General features: G+C 40.9%; 2 protein-coding genes across 3 annotated transcripts in view; both read right to left on the bottom strand.

Moving 5' to 3' along the window:
- The window catches only part of gprc5c (G protein-coupled receptor, class C, group 5, member C), an 11508-nt gene extending 9779 nt beyond the window's left edge, over positions 1-1729 (bottom strand). Inside the window, exon 1 of the mRNA XM_046068773.1 lies at positions 1481-1729. The gene's annotated coding sequence lies outside the window, so the exon portion shown is untranslated. The remainder of the gene's footprint in view (positions 1-1480) is intronic.
- The window catches only part of LOC123982851 (zinc finger protein 502-like), a 441737-nt gene that overhangs the window by 204363 nt on the left and 235475 nt on the right, over positions 1-1899 (bottom strand). The gene's annotated exons all lie outside the window — the stretch shown is intronic.

Below are 1899 nucleotides of genomic sequence, written 5' to 3'. Positions count from 1 at the left end.
GGTACAAAGTAATAAAGCGTCTCTGTTTCTCCACGTACCCAGATTGGGTTGGTCAGTGGCTTTCCGAGTACTCTCTGTCCCTTAGTAAACACGCTGCTAATATGTTTGTTTTCGGGTGTGACCTCTAATCACACAGACAGCCTTGAAGGTGCTACAGAATTCTTGCCGAGATTACGGCCTGTGTTGACAATGTTGTCACAGGTCCCGCTCTTTAGACGCCGAGGTCGTTTTCACGTCTGTTTCATGGCATGTTTGCATTTTCTGAATGCTCGAGGCAGATTTTCACCCCATTATGAAACAAAAATAAATAAGTAATGAAGAAGAGGGCAACAGTCGGGCTTTCAAAATATCTCACACACCCGGCCACATACCTTCATATAATCAACCTAAAGATAAGACCAAGGACTCCCTTCTGGACCTCAAACTGATGACATAATCAATTAACAAAAGTTTACTGATTACATCTGATCCCAGACTTCTTCTCTATCAGGATCCAAACCAACTCAAACAATTTCTTGCAGAGGGAGGCCCGGGATCTTAGCAAGTTCTCTGTCTTCCTTACACCTGGAAACAGCAGTTCAGGAAACAGTCTCACCACATAGTCCAAAAAGCTGTTCTGGAGCTTTCAATCATGTCATGATCATGAACTTCATCAGCAGGAAGAGTTTGCCTAATTGACCCGAAGCTCCAGAATTGCTACTAAATGGACCTTGTGGTGAGATTGTTTTCTTAAAGACAGGCTTAAGGAAGTGTATATCAGCTAGAATGATGAAGGGCCTTAATGTGGCTATTTTTATTTAACTTGTTAAGGGGACCAATATCAACATCTCTTTTTATTATTTCTTCCTGAAATAAAACTAACATGGGTAAATATAATAAAGCTGCCATGTGTTGCTTCCCTTTAGCATCCTGGTTGGTACCCCATGGTGCCTGGCAGCGTTTATGAGGAAGGACTGTTGCTGAGTTTGTTGTCATTATCAATAAATCTATCTACAGCCTTTTAAAAATTAAAATTAAACAAAATCATGCTAAACGTTTTAGCACAATTTCAGCAGAGGCTCTGTCTCCTGCACATGTGCAGACTGCAGCTCAGGATGATTTCATCAGCAAAGAAATGCCACATTCACTTCTAAAAAGTGCAGCCATGATGCTAATTATACCACTTATTCCTTTTCACTCCCACACCTTAGTATATTGGATTTAAAGAACAGATCTCTTTAAGTATTTTATGCATTTGAACCATTAAAAACTGTTTCACACACCCTTTAGGATGTGTTCAAGAATATCCACATTATACACACTTTGCATGTAGGACAAAGACCCACACAAAGTGCTAAATATCCCAAATAATCTATCAAACCGGCAAAAGGTGTAGCTACTTAGTGGGATGTTTTGAATACAAACTTCGTAAAATCTGAAGAAATCTGAACGAGATAATTAGTAATAAATTAAGAATACAAAGCCTGAAGTATTATACTACCTGGATGTTGTCCGCAGACCTCTGTGCTGGTTGTCGCGTCTTCACCTGCTAGAAACGGCGGGGTTGAAGTTAAATCCTATTGAGCAAAAAGAGAAGTCACAAAAAAAGTTTCCACTCTACTCTCGTCCAAATCCCATTAAAAAAAAACCCTCATCAGGCTGATCTCAGCACAGTTCACTTCAAATTAAATGGAAAATAAAAGTTTCAGAATCCTTCACGCGCGTTTTCAAACGTTCAGACTGCTGCGATGGTCTCTCCTCCCTCTCCCTCTCCCTCTCTCTCTCTCTCTCTGTTTCTCTCCCCCCCCCCCCCCCCCAACCACTACCACCACCACACACACACACACACACACACGCACACACGCACTTTAATGCCCGAAAATACAGTTTTATAACAATATCTCAGACAACTACTCTAAA

The sequence above is a fragment of the Micropterus dolomieu genome, linkage group LG14, assembly GCF_021292245.1.
Source record: "Micropterus dolomieu isolate WLL.071019.BEF.003 ecotype Adirondacks linkage group LG14, ASM2129224v1, whole genome shotgun sequence".
In the NCBI taxonomy this organism is placed as follows: Eukaryota; Metazoa; Chordata; class Actinopteri; order Centrarchiformes; family Centrarchidae; genus Micropterus; species Micropterus dolomieu.
Note: the sequence above shows the minus strand (reverse complement) of the source record. Positions and strands in the feature narration are given on the sequence as shown.